The 18,033-nt window shown below is 48.5% G+C and overlaps 1 long non-coding RNA gene and 1 pseudogene across 1 annotated transcript in view; both read left to right on the forward strand.

Annotated features, from left to right (window-relative positions):
• The window catches only part of LOC144771453 (uncharacterized), a 112,052-nt gene that overhangs the window by 83,780 nt on the left and 10,239 nt on the right, over positions 1-18,033 (forward strand). The window lies entirely within an intron of this gene.
• On the forward strand, positions 4,540-5,069 carry LOC144773112 (2-aminoethanethiol dioxygenase-like; annotated as a pseudogene).

The raw sequence follows: 18,033 nt of genomic DNA on the forward strand, positions 1-18,033 counted from the left end.
CAAAAATGATGACTAAAGGAGTAGAACACAAGATAACACATTTTGTACTACAAAAAAGAACCAATCAAGTAGTTACAACCAATAACATTGCTTGTTTAGCATGCCCCCAACAGGAACCCACACAGATGCCAGACTCAGAACACATGGACATGGTAGCAACGGACGGGCCACTTACCACAAACTTATGCACTGCTCAAGTACACGTGCACAAAGCAAATCTATCATCATCATTCTCAACACTGAACTTCTTATGGGTCAGCAATTGGGACTCACACAGTCTCAGTCAAACAGAAATTAACACTAAAAAACAGTCAGAGCAACTAGTAATACAGGATCGGCCTTTGATAGAACTTTCACAAATTTCAGCTAAGCCATAAGGCAACAAAGCAAATGCAGCCAAACAACACCTCGCTGCCTCATCAACAAGGAAAGGCCACCATTTGGATACTACCTCAGTTGGTCTTTGAGTCTGTTCATTAATCAAGGATGAAGTCCTTCGACAAATGGAAATGACTTCTTTTTTATGTGGATAGTCACCATTAAGCCCAATTAAGTTGACACCCTCAAAGTGGAACCAAACTCTTTGAAATGCAACCCTAGCCTAACATGTTAGAAAGGAGCTAGCCCTACCTCCTGTCCTCACCCCCTTTTGATGGGAAGACAGGTGGAAAGAATAGGAGTTGTGCCCCCTTCTGCCAACTCCATCCCACAGTTGCTGTAAGTGAGATCAACTTTACTTTTCAGTGCCCACCATTTAAGGAAGTGACTCGTTTAGGGCCACCCAGGTCACTAATGACCACCTCTCAGTATTCCATACCAAATGAAGAGTCGGTCAGACAGTAGACAATACAAACCAATAGCTATTTATTAATATACCCTCAGAGCGGGGTCCAGGCTGCCCATTCACAAGAATTGCTGAAGAGAGGACTGAAATCAACAAGCATAAAGGTACATTATGCACATTTCGTAACCGGGCTAAAACACTCCCACAGTGGAATTTTCCAGGCAGGTGCAGCTAAACAGTGAAATGCAGGAAAAAATGGTTTCAGCGCTTCTATCTTACACACACTATCGCAGTCCGAGGTTGTTCCTTCTAGAGCCTGCCCCCAGACAAGGGGGAGAAGGCCTCTATCTAGTGAGAAAGCTATGTGCTAATATGAACGGTATGCTTATTACTAAAACAGGACACAGAGAAAGAATCAAAACTTGCAGAAGGGCATTTCTCAGCCTAAAATGGCGCCCACATAGAAAATGGCACAGTTAATGCTACCTTACATAGAGCACTACGTAAGCATAAATGGTTTCTATTCTAACACCATCTTGAAAATGATAGAACTCCTCCAATCAGGATCAGGGATATGCCCACCCCCCATGTGGGGTGAGAATTTAGAGGGTGTAATCACTCTTAAGGTAAGTAGCTCACTAAATACTACCTGGCAACTCCCTTTAAACGCCCCTAAATGAAGTATTTAGGTGGCCCTCCTGCATTGCTGATGATCTAAGAAGTGCCGGCCACCAGAGAGCCGCAACAGCAGAGAAGACTGCAGAGAACTACTGAGTTGATCCCAGCTCTACCGGCCTGTCTGCAGCCCTCAACAATCCTGTGCCAAAGACGACTCGTCCAGCAGCTCAGCAACCTCCAAAACCCTGGGAGGACTGCCTACCTTCGGCAAAGGTCAAAATCTCCAGAGAACAGCGGATCTGTTCACCAGCAACAAGCTTCAAGCAAGGCCTCTGTGACCTGAAGACCCGCGAAACCCTGCTCCCAGTTCCACCTCTGAACCCAATGCATCCGGCCTGAGTCCAGGTGGCCCACCAGTTCCAGCAAGGTACCCCAGCGCTGCGGAGCCCATCGTGGGTTGAGCTCTTCCGAACTCCTCTACGACCCACCCACAGAGAAGCCTTTGAGTACTGTAAGGAAAGGGTTGGAACGACTCGAGGGTCCCTCCCAGAGGAGGGGTTGGATAGAGGGGTGGATACTCCCATGTTGTTTGTCCAGTTTTGTGCCAGAGCGGGAACCAAGGGTTCCTGAACTGATTGAAACTGGAGTATCCAAGGATGATAACAAATTTGCCCTTCAATGCAGCCTTGTGGCACTGTCGAGCACCCCCACGCCAGCCCAATACAATAAGCCCTGTCTGGGAGGTTGTCTAACCTCTTTGTGACAAGAATCATATTGTTCTACCTTCCCCTGCTCAAGCTTGGCTCATTAGCAGGAGCGCAGAATCGTGTCTGTGGTCGGCAGCAGCACTAGCTTGCTTGCAGACCCTGAAAGGCTGTTACTGGGAGTACAGGGGGTCCCCTACATAGGATCATACTTATAACACAGAATCAGTGTTGGGGTATGAAACCAACATGTTTGATACCAAACGTGACAGGGTTCAGTGTAGCCATTATATAATTAGACATCTCGTAATGACAGATGTCCACTATATGTCTAAAAATGGCCGACCGCAGTTACAAAGCCTGGAGAATCGACTCTGGGGTTTGTAGGGGTGTCATGCTCATGCAGGGACACCCCCATACTCATAACCAAGCACCCTGCCCTCAGGACCGAAGAGCCTGCATAGGGGTGACATAGGTTTTAAGTGCAGTGACCTGAAATATAAGGAAACGTGTATCTGTTGTAAGTGGTGCTAGGACTAACTCACACAGGCTGCAATGGCAGGCCTACAGTCACAGTTTAAGGTGACTCCCATGGGTGGCACAATGCATGCTGCAGCCCATGGGCGACATCTGGTGTACCTATGCCCTGGGTACCTTAGTTCCATATACCAGGGACTTACAAGGGTACATCACTAGCCAACTGTGGAGTACTTACTATGTCAATTTAGGGGAGAAAGCACAGTTGCTGGGATCCCTATTAACAGGATTCCAGCAGACTAGGTCAAAAACACAAAGACACCAGGCCAAAAGTGGGGGTAACCAGGCTAGAAAGATCCTACCTTCTTACAGTTTCCCAAGCTGTGCTTCGGCAGTCAGCAGCGATCAGGAGTTCTTGGCTACCAACTCGCCAAAGCAGGCTTTTTCAGCTTTTAAGGCTCTTAGGCTGTAGCAGGGAGTCAGTCAACTGACTCTTGAAGTCAACTTTTCTGGTGATGTTAATGGAAATGGCAGATGTGGCCATGAATTTATTCACTATGGTGAAGATTTCTGGTGTTAGAGCTGATTTTGATGCATTCTGCAGTTTTTGTAGTGGCGTGCTTTGATGTTGGAGATCTCCGGTTTGGAAGGACGAAGTTGTTGCCTATGGTGTTGATTTTGTTTGTGAAGTAGTGGGAGGGTTAAGTGCAGAGTTCCTGGTATGGAATGATGGTAGCAGAAATGGAAGATGTGGCCCTGAGTTCCTTCACAAAGGCAAAGATTTCTGGTGTTGGAGCTGGTTGTGTTGCATTCAGTGATGGCGGTGCACTTAATCTTAGGCTTGATAACGACATTTCCTCGAGTGGGACACCACAGGCAGAAGTCCTCTCTTTGCCGGCTTAAGATGCAGCAGGTGCAATCTAGTCTTCGATGCAGCCTCTCTTTGCTGAGTTTAGGACACAGCAGGGCAGTCCTTCTTCAGTACTTTCTCCAGTACAGATCTGTGATCCGAGTTCTTGTTGCCAGGGTTGCCAATTTTACATCTGTTTCTCTTCCCCTGAGCAGTGATATCAATTTCTTTTTAGGTCTCGTGGCGTTGAGCAGCGCGAAGCGCTGTCTCGCCAGAGATCTATTGTTACTGAGTCTGCTTCCTAGGAGACAGCACCTGGCCGCGCGCATTTCCTCTCCAAGGAGGCGATTTGAGCCGGCCACGCGCACGCGAACGCGCTCGCTGTGGCCAGCTGCTGTCTCCTGGGAAGCTCCAACACGACACGCGCATGCGCATACACAGAGACACACACACGAGCGCCCATGCACGCACATACATACAGAGACCCCCCCGCTGCACACACACACAAGCGCACCTACACGCACACACACATACAGAGACTCTGCCCCCCCCGCCGCCGCCGCCCACATACACACACACACACAACACACGCACACACACACACACGCGAGCGCACCCCCCCTCCCAGTAAGCCCCACTTACCGCCATTCTGGACTTCTGCAGCCTCCGCGGGGCTCTCCCTCGGGCATGGGAGCACCACGTCACCAGCACTGCTTGTTTGGCCATGCACTCCGTGGGCGCTGGCGCGGGCTTACGAAGACGGAAGTCTCCCCCCCCGGAAGGTTTCGGTTTTGCTCACGTCTTCTTTTATAAGCTGCCTGCAGACTCCACATACGAACTCATGATGCAAGCCTCAGATCTGGCCTTTCCACAGACACGTGTTGTCGGAAGAATGGGGCATTCAGTTTGTCTAGTAAGTGCCAAAAAAAGTAATTGCCAAAGTGTTCAATTTAAAAATTGCAATTTCTCACTTTGCTTTCCAGCGTCTGCCGGGAGGAGGGGCCGAGGAGGAGGATGTTGTTTTATTGTGTTTCCTGGAATGCGCGTTGCAGGTGTGACGTAAGAGGGTTGTGTTTATAGTCAAAGGCTGGCTCGTGATTGGCAAAATGCTTTTATTGGGCGTGCATGGCCACTTTCACTTTGAACCGCTGCACGACCACCTGGGCATCTGCGGCATGATGAAGGTGATCTATGGCACCCTCAGCATCTGTGGCTTCGACCGGCTGCAGGAGGTGTCCGGGACCATGTCACCCCCCCATTCAGCCCGCCCCTCCAGCCCTTTCAGAGAGACGCGCTGCACCGAGCCCCGCGCCTATCATTCGGCCAGTTCGGCCCCACCAGCGCTCCCTGCCTGCTCAGCCCGCACAGGGCCAACCTGCACCAGATCAGCGCTCTGGACGGGCCTGCTGCTTTCCTCGACATTCTGGCGCCACCTTATGACCCAGAGGACGAGCGTGACTGCCACTACTACCAGCTGCTGCAGCCATCCTCCACTGAGCCCAACGCCCAGGGCGGCAAGGAGGAGGGTGGTGAGAGCCGAGAGGCGTGGCTCCTGGAGGTACCCCAGCCGGCTGACTTCTGGTGTGGAGGAGAACCTTACCCGGGGCCCAGTGTGACACTCAGAGAGCATCGGTGACCTGTGAGCACCTTAGTCAGAACAGTGTCAGCCACCCAGGAAAGCATCAAATCTGTGTTTGGGGGCCCTGGCTCTTTGAGACAGTGGGTGTGCGGGCCACTTCTGTCCCCCCGTGTGTTAGGTGGACGCACAAGTAGACTGCCTAACTGCGTGTGGAGGTCACAGGATGGACCTAGCAGGAAGAGGTAGGCAAGGGGTCAAAGGACTAGGTCTAGAACAAGCTCCCCTACTGGCCAGAATGTGTATGTTTGTGGGAGGGGGCAGTGCCCATGGATAGCACTCCACACGAGTCTCTGTGGAAACAATGTATTATCTGTCATCGCTGTCCCTTAGTATTCCCTCTTGGGTATTTGAAGATTTTACTTTCAGAGTCAATCACTTTATCTCCCCATACCTACCAAAAATGAATGTGTCCTTGTGTTATGTAACTGGTGCCCACGTAAACCACTTTAATACCTTCAGGTGGAGTTTGCGCTATATAAAACAATCTACAATGTATGTGGTTGTTGTATCTCTTTCCTTAATTGTATGCATTTCCGTGAGTATGTCTTCTAATGGGTCTCTGGGTGTCCCCACCTTTCATTGTCTGGGATTTACTCCGCTTCTTTTGTGAATGTCCTTTAACTTGCTGCAGCTTCAGTAGTTGCAGTATGCTCCACTCTCAGTGCACACGAGTGGATGCCACCAATCCACCTCTTCCATGTATTTGCAACACTCCATTTGTTCCCACTGGTGCCCTCCCATAGTCGACTACCGCATTTGTAGCACTCTTACTATGCCGTAGTTTACATTTTAGCCGACCTTTCTCATATACCTCCTCCCCATATACCCTCACATATATCTAGGCGCTATTGGCAGTCGCTCCCTGCCCCTCAAACCTCACACATTATTTCATAAGAACTGTTCTTCCACTCGTGTTTTTATTAACATAAACCTCCTTTATTTCCAAATTGCCGATATTTACACTTTCCAATGGATTTTGTTATGACGGTGTTTCGGTTACTTCACCAAAAAGTTAGGCACAGTTGTATAGGCGACAAGTAGTTTGTTTATGCAACCTATAAAACAATTATTGTGGATCTCAGCATTTTGAGCACATAGATAATGCTCTGCTTTTCAAGGAGGATAGTGCTTCAAATACATAAAGGCTTTTAACTCCTCAGATTCCCATATATGTCCTTGCATTGATGCTTTTCTAACACAGAGCCTTTCACATATCTGTGCACTAAAGGTTGCTAAAGCCACAAGGTGCCCATGTGACCTGGAGCTGGGGAACAAGGTTCGAGCCTTGGCTCAACATCCTGTGATCCTGGGGAAATCACTTAAGCTCCCCGTGCCTACCAATAATGAATGTGTCCTTGTGTAACGTGACTGGTGCTCATTTAAAGCGCCCCAACACCTTCTGGTCGAGTTAGAGCTATATATAAAAAACAACAAAAGGCAGCAGCTTTCTTAAAGTATGCACTCAGGTTAGAATTTCATCCGTATCCAACAGACAAGTGGAAAACTTAGAAAGAATAGGAGTTGTGCCCCCTTCTGCCAACTCCATCCCACAGGTGCTGGAAGCGAGATCAACTATACTTTTCAGTGCCCACGATTTAAGGATGTGACTCGTTTAGGGCCACCCAGGTCACTAATGACCACCTCTCAGTATTCCATACCAAATGAAGAGTCGGTCAGACAGTAGAGAATACAAACCAATAGCTATTTATTATTATGCACTCAGAGCGGGGTCCAGGCTGCCCAGTCACAAGAAGTGCTGCAGAGAGGACTGAAATCAACAAGCATAAAGTGGAAAATCAGGCAGTTGTTGATGTAGGTGGGTCCGGTTACATGGAGGGCTGTGTAGGCATGAGTGAGGAGCTTGAAGAGGCATCTTTTCTGAATGGGGAGCCAGTGGAGGGCCCTGAGGTGAAGGGTAATGCTCAATCTTCTGGTTGCTGGCAAATTCTTGATGGTTTGGAGGCGGTTGAGGAGTTGTTTGGTGGTTCTGTTGTAGAGAGCATTGCTGTAGTCGAGTCAGCTGGAGAGTAGGGCCTGGGTTATTGTCTTTCTGATTGAGATGGGGATCCAGCTGAAGATCTTGTGGAGCATGCAGACGATGTGAGAGCAGGTGGTGGAGGCAGAGTTGATCTGTTGTATCATGGTGAGGTGGATGTCCAGGATGATTCTAAAGTTTCGGGCATGATAATAGGCAGTGGGTGCTGGGCCGAGTTTGGAAGGCTTCCAGGCATCATACCAGGTAGTGGGCTTGTTTCCTGATGACCTCCATCTTGTCTGAATTGAGTTTAAGGCAGTTGGTTTTCAACCAGGTGGCCATGCTGGTCATGGAGGGTTGGAAGTTGAGGCTTGTGGTGTCTGGGTCCAGGACGAGCTGGGTGTCATAGGTGTAGGAGACAATGTCAAGTCCGTAGGTGCGGGTGATATTTGCCAGAAGAGTCATGTAGGTTTTGAAGAGGGTGGAGCTGAAGGAGGAGCCCTGTGGGACGCCACAAATGTTTTTGGGTGAGGAGGCGAAGGGTGTAAGGTGGATACTCTGAGCTCATCTGGAGAGGTAGGAGGCAATCCAGTTGATGCTGATGTGGTGTAGTCTGGTGATGAGGGTGTAATGGGAGACCATGTCGAAGGCTGCTGAGAGGTCGAGGAGGATGAGGGCGGCCGACCTTCCCTGGTCAAGGGGGCATCTGAAGTCTTGGGTGGGTGTGATCAGGGAGGTCTTGGTGCTGTGGTTTAGTCAGAATCCTCAAGAAAGGTTGTGACTTGGTTGGTTGGTGACCTTCTCTAAGACTTTGCCGGGGGATGGGAGGAGTGATATGGGTCAGTAATTTTCAAGTCCGTTGAGGTTGGCTGAGGGCTTCTTGAGGAGGGGTTTGACCTCACCATGCTTCCAGGCATTGGGTACGGTGGCTCTGGTGATACTTTGAGTATCACTGGTCTAAACTGAGGTGGCATAGTGTGCAAAATAACGATGGATTGGGATGAGGCCCAGAGTAATTACCAGTGTCTGACATTAATTCAAGCATGTAGGAGGCTAGCCCCAGTATATAGTGTACACCCATGGTGAGGCACTATGCACTGTGTCCAGGCAACCCTTAGTGATGGTGTTTAGGTCCCTGAAAGCGAAAGCTTTAAAGGGGTAGCTTAGGAGAGCAGCTAAGGCTTATCCAGCAGGGTGGAAAGCAATTGCATGTACCACTATAGTCGGTCAATAAGCTTTTCACACAAGAAAGAACCACACCAGGTGAGTAGAAAATACTGTATATGTATTACTACACACTAGATTCTAACTTGGTATCTTTTCTAAGTTAAGCAATCTGCTGCTAGACGTCTCTATCAGATGAACAAGTTCCTTACCTTCGGTAACAATGTATCTGGTAGAGACATGGTCTAACCGCAGATTTCTTAACGCCCGCATATCCTGCGAGGACCTTGTCAGGTTGGGGCTTTCTATGCTCACCTCCCTTAGGGTGGCCTGCCCTTTTGCAGGGTGACATTCTCTCACTCCAACACAGACTGCTTTATTCTATTTCTATGCTCCATCCCGCCCATTCTCTATATTAGGCGGTATGTTAAAAAATCATGTGTATTGATACCTGGAGGTATCAATAACATTCATGAAATACTTAGAAAATAGGTAAGTAGCATAGAAAAAACATATACTAAAATAGTGGAATGCAGAATAGGTACCAAAACGGGACTAGGACCCAAGGTTGGAGGACCCCAGGGGAAGCAAGGAACCACCCAAGGTGAGTAGCTAGGGACCCCCAAGGTGCCTGGGTGCAGCGTGACTACACCGGGTCAGCACCCATAGAACGACACATGTAACTCAAGGTATGAATTGAAGAGTTTTATGACCCTTCCCAGAGGACCCCAAAAGAACTAATTGGCGGTAGGAATGTTGGAGAGTGACCCCACCCGTGGATACCCAAAAGAGACGGATACCTGCACCAGGGAGCCCGGGTGCATAGGGGTGAAGTGATATTGGAAACCTCTGTAGACGCCAATGGAGTGTTGTGAAAGTTCTTCAGCTACAGCGTCTTGTGGACCAGGCCGTGGAACCAGTATGAAGAATGCAGACTAGAAGAACCTGAAAGCAGAGGGGACAGAGTGCAAACCACCCGGAAGAGAACAGGCTGCACAAGAGCACAATACCAGACCTGGTTGAATGTTCTTGCTGAGATGTGGTGAGAAGTAAACAGCAGCTGTGGAGGCCAGGTGATGCTCTAGAAGGCCAAGGGGCCTATTATGTATTAGGGTGCACTTTCCTTGTTTGCGCCTGGCGCATCCTAAAACAGGTGCGCCAGGCACAAACATAGAAAGTGCACCCTAATACATAGAATGTGCTGCCCCTAGGGCAGCTGCAAATTTGTGCTGCCCTGGGGGCAGCGCATTCCTGTGAAATACGGAGTGGCTTTGAAGCAGCCGCTATGTGTTTCACAGTGGAGACGGCAACCTGCCTGCGCTTTTAAAGGGGATTTGAGATCCCCTTGCTGACGACTGCAGTGAGTGACTGCACCCACCTGCAAAGGGATATTTGGGGGGTCCATAAGACCCCCATTCCTCCCTCCAGAGGGCTGCTCTTAGTCGGCACACTGTCAGTGCGCCACAGTGAGCCTCCTGAGAGCTTCTTTACCTCTGTGCCTACGTCTGTAATAAGGCGGGGGCCCAGGGGCAAAGGGATTCCCGCATTTGCATGGTACATGCCCCCATGCAAATAAGGGACCACCCTCTGAAGGTAGCACTGGTGCTTTGTAAGTTTGCAAGCGCTAACGGTATTACAGAAGGGGTAGCACAAGCGTCTGCGCCCCGTCTGTTACACCAAAGTGCCCCGGGGGCGCGCAAAGAGGTCGCTTGTTGCGCTCCCTGTGATCTTTATAATACAGCCCGAGAAGCCTCTCACAAGCTGTCCCACACTGGTCGAGGAGTGCAGGAGAGTCTGTGGCCAGCAGGACCACCAACAAGCCTTGGCAAACACGAACAAAGGTTCGCAGGTGAAGATGCAGTAATGCAGACCACCTAGGTCTGAGGGACTAGCCCAGGAAGGGTAAGTCAGGACCATCCCTCAGGACGATAGAGAGCCAGAAGGAATTGGTGAAGCCTCCTCGAGGACCCTATAGCAGCAGGCAGTGGAGGTAGGAAGGAAGCCCTAGCAGCACAGAGAAGAAGGATCTCCACGCGACAAGGGATGCCAACCACCACCTTTGTTGCAGAGCCAGGAGATGCCCATGGGACAAGAGGATCAGCAAACAAGTTTTGGAGTTGCCTACGGATGCAGGGAAGTGACTCCTTCACTTCAAGAGAGATTCCTTCATGCTGGGATGCAGGCTGAGTCCTTGGTGACTCAGAGGATGCACGGCCACGGAGTTGCAGATCTCATAGGAGCACAGGGACGAAGATGCAGCAGGACTCTTCCTACCGGGAGCAGTCTTGGTGTGGGTCCTGGCTTGAAGAAAAGCAGTGTTCCAGTGTTCACCAGCAGTTAATAATAATAATAATCCACATTTGTAAAGCGCGAACAATCACCCGTAAGGGTCTCCAGGCGCTGGGGGCCATTGGGAAGATTAAGCGAGCTATTGCCCAGAGTCACATGGTGCTGGGCTAATCTGCCGATGGCGCTGGGGATTGAACCGTGAGCCCCAAATTCCAGCGGCAGTCGCCTGGCCGCGGCGCCACACCTCTCCCCAGTTGAGTCTTTGAACATGTTCCAGACGACAAGAAGTTGGTTCCAGAAGTTATTGCCGGGACAAATCTAAGGGCCTAGCCTCAGGGGAACCCTTAAGCAACCCCAAAAAGGGGAAGACTTCTTCTGTGGCAACCCACATATAAGAGGGGGTCAAGGACACTACTCAGATGTCCTAGCCAGTCAGATGCTCCCAGGGGCCAAGAATCAATATGGTAGAGGACCTCTGGAGCACCTCCCTGGGGAGGAGCTGGGCAGGAGGGTGGACACTCCCCTGTGCTTTGTGTTGTTAGGTGCCAGAGCGGGAGCCAAAGGTTCCTGGACTGGGTGAAACTGGTTTATGAAAGGAGGGCACTAAATGTGCCCTTCGATGCAGCCGGGTGGAGCTGTGAAGTTCCCTCACCGACTGAATTCTAAAGGAAAGGTTGTTCATAGCAGGAACTCTTTATTAAACTTCGCCTGTCAGAGTTAAGCTCATCAGTAGAGGGGCATAACAGTTTCTGAAACCGGCAGCAGCGTGGGCTGGCAGGCAGACCCTGAGAGGTTACACATGTAGAGGGGGATCCTCTAAGGAGCCCCAGGTACATGGCATTATGCAACTAATACTAGAATCTGTGTAGTTGTATAATGCCAACATGTTTGATAAAACTAGGTTTAGGGAAGCAATAATGTAGCTGGACATCTTGACATGCCAGTGTCCACTACGTACCTTATAATCGCTGTCCGGCACTTACATAGCCCTGAAAATTGAGTTTGCGGTTTGTAGGGGTTCTTCAGCTTGTGCACAACTACCCACGCACTTACAACTGGGCACCCTGCCTTTGGACTGAAGACCCAACCTTTGGGATTTTAAGCACAGTGACTCTGATATAAGGGAAATCTTATATCTGAATGAAAGGTTCATGTATCCTGTCACGCAGCCTGCAATGGCAGCCCTGCATGCACAGTTTGCATGGGCTCCCCTGGGTGGCACAATACATGCTGCATCCCATGAGATACCCCTGGTGTATCAATGCCATAGGTACCTCAGTACCATATACTAGGGACTTATAATGGTACCCCAGTATGCCAATTGCCAGCAAATATAGAGGAGCGAGCACATTTAGAGGAGAACATTTAGCAAATTTAGAGGAGAGAGCACAGTCATTGGGGTCCTGATCAGCTGTATCCCAGTGAATTACAGTCAAAACACACTCCACCAGGCAAAAAGTGGGCGTGTCTTTGCCAGAAAGATCCTACTTTCATACATAACCCCCTTCCCAAACGAAAGAAGATAAGACTAACCTTGCTCAGTTGAGTCTATCTGCATTGGCATGGTTACTCCCAGGTCCTTGTTCCATTGAAAAGTCCATTCTCTGTAGGGAAATGGACCACCTCTGTGTTAGCCATAAGAGGGGCTTATGGTCTGTCTGAACAATGAAGTGAGTGCATAACAGGTTTGACCTCAGTCTCTTCAAGGCCCAGACCAACCATCTAAATGGCTGACCAACGTTTCTCTGTGGGGGTCAGCCTTCTGCTGATAAAAGCTACTGGTTGACCCTGGCCCTCTTCATTAGGTTGTGATAACACTAGTCCTATTCCTATCTCAGAGGCATATGTCTGGACAATAAATTGTTTGGAATAGTCAGGACTATGCAGAATGGGAGCTGAGTACATGGCTTTCTTCAGTGCATCAAAGGCCTCTTGATAGCTAACTGTCCAAATCACCTTCTTAGGCATCTTCTTAGAATTGAGGCTATTAAGGAGAGTCACAATAGACCCATACTCCATATCAAATCTTCTGTAGTACCCAGTCAGGCCCAGAAAAGCTCTGACCTAAGTCTGGCTTGTAGGACCAATCCAATCCACAATGATTTGGATTTTGCACTCCAATGGCTGAACGTGGCCTCCACCTACCAGGTGGTCCAAGTATACAACCTTGTTCTGCCCTAACTGGTACTTACTGGCCTTGATAGTGAGGCCTGCCTTTTGCAGGGCGTCAAGTACATTTCTCAGGTGGACCAGGTGATCCTCACATGGCGAGCTAACGACAGATATATCATTGAGATATGCTGCACTAAAATCTTTCTTTCCTGAGGGAACTGTATTCACCAACCTCTGAAATGTGCCAGGTGCATTCTTCAAACCAAAGGGCATTACAGTAAACTGGAAATGCCCTCCAAGGGTTGAGAATGCTTTCTTAGGTTTAGTACCATCTGTGTGTACGTCTGATCTGCCAATAGCGTGCAGTCAGGTCAAAGGTGCTGAGACACTTAGCCGAAGAGAAAGTATCTATCAATTTATCTGCCATGGGAATGGGATGGGCGTCAGTCATAGTGACTGTATTGAGGCCTCTGTAGTCTACGCAAAAGCTCACCTGTCTCTTTCCGCCCTGAGAATGAGGTTTTAGCACAAGGTCTTTTAGAGTAGCCCAAGGGCTGTCTGAAGGCTCAATGACCCCTAACTCTAGTATCTCTTGACCTCTGTCCTGATGCAATCTCTGACACGGTCAGACTTCCTGTAGGTTTTATCTTGATAGTCAAGCTGTCACCTAAGCCCACCTCATATGCACACCAGGTAGTCTTACTTGGTGTTAAGGACAAGACGTCAGGGAAATGACTGAGAACCTGTCTGCAGTCAATTTGTTGTTGTTTAAAGAGGCTGTCTGCCAAGACTACTCCTTCAACTAAACCATCAATAGGATTGTGTAGGAGATGATCAGTGAGAGGGTCTCTCTCTTCCCACTGTCCCTCATCAGTAGCCATGAGCAAACTCATGTCAGCCCTGTCAAAGTAAGGCTTTAGGCAGTTCACAGGAAGCACCCTGTGGTGCCTTCTAGGAGTACCTAGGTTCAAAATGTAGGTGACCTCACCTTTCTTTTCCAGGATGGTATGGGGCCCACTGTACTTATTTTTGAGGGCTCTTGAGGCCACAGGCTCCAAGACATATACTTTCTATAAACAGTCAGAACACCCTTTTGGTCATGCCACAACTTTTGAAGTTCTTGGCTGGCCTTCAAGTTTTTTCTGGCCTTCGTCATGTACGTGAATGCAGGCCTAGCTCTTAATTCACAATGTCTTGCTTAGGAGGTTTGTGAGAGGCTGCTCCTAGCCCTTCTTCACTAGAGCAAGGGGACCCATAACTGGATGTACAAACAAAAGTTCAATGTGACTGTACCCAACTCCCTTTTGTGAATGTTGTTTTTTTTTTATTTGCGTAATTACTTAAAATCATTGCAAAGTTGCGTTACAGTATCAAAATTATGCTAAAATACGTGTCACATGCCATTCTAATAAAAATATCTAATTGTGTATAAAAGTTAAAAGTGTTTTTAATCAAAAGGAGAGGTAGGAGGTATAAAGGACGTCCTGCTCCCTGGTCAACCTATATGCAGCACATAGCCTTCTCCTATAGTTACAAGGAGCAACGCTTATTGATTTTAACACATATCCTGGGCCGCCATCATTAAAATTTAAAGGGCAAGGATTCCCAGAGATACATTTTAATTATCACTCACAACATCACATTTATGCACCACACCTGCTCCGCTGTAGTTTCAGGCGTTTTAGCACAGCCAGGAGGCACTCAGTCCCCTGGCTGGACCCCTATGATGAAGCATGACGCCGACCAGGTCGGTGTGTGAGGGGTTTCTTAAAAAACCTGAGAGTTTCCCCGAAAATTGAAGGAACAACTCGGTTTGTGTGACACCCTCCAAAAAGGCGCCCACTTGTGATTTTTTCTAAAAGTTAAACGTGTCAATTGAACCACAGTAACAAGCCATTTGAACCAGAATTTTACCAATGTGCTCCTGCATTCATATTTTTGTTGTGCCGGACCAAACTCAAGCCGAATCAGGGCGTTTTGTGTGTACCTGGGGAGCCTAAAAAGCCTTTTATAACACTGACACTGGCCTTTTTCCATTAACTTTTCCATCATCCCTCGGAATGCGTGTGAAGCATACCCCGCTACGGCAAGGAGTTTAGACTTTGTTACTCTCATGATGGGTTTCGTAGTAGGGCTGAGTGGGTTACCCTGACGTTTGCACAGAGCATAGATGGTAGCTTGTATTTTGGCTTGCGTCTTGGCCAGGTGCAAGGTAGCCTTGCCTTTCTCATTCAGCCATACTCCAAGGTAGTGGTATGCTCTTTCTGTTGCTATGTTGTTACTGCCCAGTCTCCACTTTAGGCATGTTTTCTTTAGTTGTTTTCCAAACACCACGACTTTCATTTTACTGGAGTTTGCCACTAGCTCGTTCTCCTGATTATAGCAGTTTAGGGCATTCAACCCTCTTTGCAAGCTGACTCTGGTGTGGTCGAGAATCACCAGGTCATCGGCATACTGGAGCATGTTTAGCCGTTGTGGTCCATTTTTCTGGATTGCCAGGCTTGCTCCTTGCATAGCTTTCCCCAAATCTACTGTGTAGAGATTGAAAAGTGTGGGTGCTAAGATACAGCCCTGCTTTAGACCTCGGTCAGTTGACAACTTATGTGTGACTGTGTTCCCCGCCAGTTTGATTCTCACCCAAGTATAGGTGTACAGTGACATAATTGCCTTAAGAATTTTTCCAGGGATCTTCCAGCCGGACAATTTGCTTCAGTTTACCCCATCGAAGCGGGCCAAATAGTCTGCAAAGCATGCAAATACTGGCAGGCTTTTACTGATGTTTGCCTGTAGGGCTAGGAATGAAAGAGCCAAAATATTGTCTATCGTAGAGCAGCCTTTTTGAAAGCCAGTCTGGTAAAAAGGTAGTATTTCATTGACCTCGATCCAGGTTGTTAGTTCCTGAAGCAAAGTACTGGCGTATGCTTTACCTTCGATGTCTAACAAGGCAATAATTCTGAGTTTGTTGGGTCGGTTTTTGCTCCCTTCTTGTGTATTGGTTGCAGTAGAGAGCGGCACCATGCATCTGGCTCATCTCCCAAGGCTCTGCATTCCATATATAGAGGTGAAAGCAACTCCGCTCATCCCTTGGGGTCCTGATAGAACATACACATGGTAAGCTGTTCGGACCAGGGGCTCCGTCCCTTTTTGTCCTGTTTTTTTACCTTTAAAATGTATTTTGGTTCCTGGGCTTGGCCCGCCTCATCTGTCCGATCTTCTTCCTCCACTTCAGCCCCTTCAGGAGATCCTGTGACGTTTTGGACTCCAAGATTCGTTGTATACATTTCTGCCATTTGGTCCAAACTGGCTTCGGCTGTAACTCCATTCCGCCTGTCCGTTTTTGTATTATCCATCTTGGCTATGTACTCCCCAAATTGCTTCTGTTTGTTCGGTTTACATAAATCGAACAGTTTTATCCATTCCTTCTCCAATGGCTGACATTTTTTTTTCCATATTAAGGGGCCGATTCCGATCTCATTCGGAAGGGCACCGAATCAGGTTGGTCATTGGCGGATCGGATTCGGAGGCTGAATTTCCGTCCGGTTCGTACACGGGTCCGCACGTCGAAGTACGATGCGAACAAGCGCGAAATCTCCGTCCAAATCGTTTATGAGTCCGAACCACTCCGTACGTCTCGGCAGTAAGCTAACCATGGTGCGCAATGGAGGCGTTTCACGACCGAGCTAGTACGATGCTTGATTCGTCCAGCCGGACCGAGTCGGAGCTTCCGGCTTGCAATAGCTCCCGGAGTTGGACTCTGGGGGTCCGCATCGGACCCCCTGTTACCCGCAGCCTTACGACTCGGACACGGGGGGAGACCCCTGGGTCTCCCCAACACAGGCATGTACTGTAGGGGGCGCACTTGTTCGCAACATACCCATTCAGTCAATGGGAGCCCATGTATGCGTCGTACGATCGGCTCCCATTGACTTCTATGGGAGTCCGACCAAACCGAGTCCGACAGCATACGGCCGCATCGTACTCGCTCAGTCGGACTGCAGGGGTCCGGATCGGTCGGAAACCACCCCGGATCAGGCTCGGGCAGAGTGCTTTCCAACCGGAATCGGAATCGGCCCTTAAATGTTTGTGTTTCAACTGGGCTTCTTTGTAGACTCTCTCTGCCCCCAGAGAGCTATTTTTTTTATATGTTCATCTGGCCTGCCTGAGGATGCGAGTGCTGAGCTTCAACCTTTGATTGTATTTTCTGGTTTGATCTTGGTGTTCCACCATTTGGGGTGCTGTGTCCACTCCCCTTTCAGTAAGGCTGCACGCAATTCATCAATCAAAGTTTCCCAGCTCCGGATGGCTAGGGAAGGATGCTTTTTATATCCCTTAAATGCTAATCCCACCTTCCATGTTTCCCAATTCGAGGCTGTGAAGGGGTTCCATCTGATCCTCTTCACTAATTTTTGATCCTCCCACCCGCATGTACTGCTTATGGGCACCAATTCTTCACGGCAATCACACTGGAGGTTAAGTGCTGTGATAAGCATTGCGTGGTCACTTATGTGGTGTTGGTGTATCTGAAAGTCAAGAATTTTGTTTGACATGCCTTTCCTGATGAAGGTATAGTCAATTGTGGTTAGATTATTGAAGGTCAAACAGTTTAAAACCTTGGGGTTGTGTTGCTCAGTCCAAGCCTGAACTGAGATTAGGCTGTATGACCTTAGAAAGTTGTTAAATTCTCTTTCCGCCGGTGAGCCATGGTCGTTGTTCGGATTCAGGTGAAGAAGGTTGAAGTCCCCAGTAATGATCACATCTAAGTGAGTGTATACGCAGAGTATTTCCTCTAAGGTTGCGATAGTCCGTTTGGTGTTTGCCAGTTTTGGAGCTTCAATATGGTTAAGATATACATTGATGATTAGAAGTTCTTTTCTGGATTTACCATCCCATAAGCCGTTAATCACAATACATTGCGCTGTGTCCGTTGTACTCCCAATTTCTTCAATTGAGACCTCTGCTGCGTGTTTAACGTAAATTGAGAGGCCTCCCGGGGGCCTACCATAGGCACAAAGTTTCCTTGCTGTCAGAGCAAAAAGAAGGCGTCAAAGAGACCCAGAATGCTCAACATCAACACAGCGATATGCTAAGAGGAAGAAGGAAAACCAGAGGCTATAACAAAAAACTGAAAATAAATAAGGGGCCAAAAATGATGACTAAAGGAGTAGAACACAAGATAACACATTTTGTACTACAAAAAAGAACCAATCAAGTAGTTACAACCAATAACATTGCTTGTTTAGCATGCCCCCAACAGGAACCCACACAGATGCCAGACTCAGAACACATGGACATGGTAGCAACGGACGGGCCACTTACCACAAACTTATGCACTGCTCAAGTACACGTGCACAAAGCAAATCTATCATCATCATTCTCAACACTGAACTTCTTATGGGTCAGCAATTGGGACTCACACAGTCT

This window comes from Lissotriton helveticus, chromosome 8 (genome assembly GCF_964261635.1).
Source record: "Lissotriton helveticus chromosome 8, aLisHel1.1, whole genome shotgun sequence".
Lineage (NCBI taxonomy): Eukaryota > Metazoa > Chordata > Amphibia > Caudata > Salamandridae > Lissotriton > Lissotriton helveticus.